Consider the following 373-nt stretch of genomic DNA (forward strand, 5'->3'; position numbering starts at 1 on the left):
TAGAACAGCAGACTTGGCCAAAACAATGGAAAAACACACAGCGGTACAATTAATTATGTACAAAGATGATATGACAATTGGAGGAAAAAATATTGAGGAGCTACAGGAAGCCTCCACTACACTGGAGAACTGGGCAAGACAAAACAAGCTACAAATAAATAAAAACAAAACTCAACCAATGACTTTCAGAAAAGAAGGGAAAAAAGGAAAAAAAATGATGAAATAAAATTTAATGGAGAACACATAAAATCAGTAAAACAATATAAATATCTCAGCTTAACACTGCGGTCCACATCTACAACATTCACAGCACACATAACAGAAAAATGCACAGCAGCCATCAAAGCTATATACACCATCCAAAACCTGCAAC

This window comes from Cryptotermes secundus, unplaced genomic scaffold (genome assembly GCF_002891405.2).
Source record: "Cryptotermes secundus unplaced genomic scaffold, Csec_1.0 scaffold630, whole genome shotgun sequence".
NCBI classification, from domain to species: domain Eukaryota; kingdom Metazoa; phylum Arthropoda; class Insecta; order Blattodea; family Kalotermitidae; genus Cryptotermes; species Cryptotermes secundus.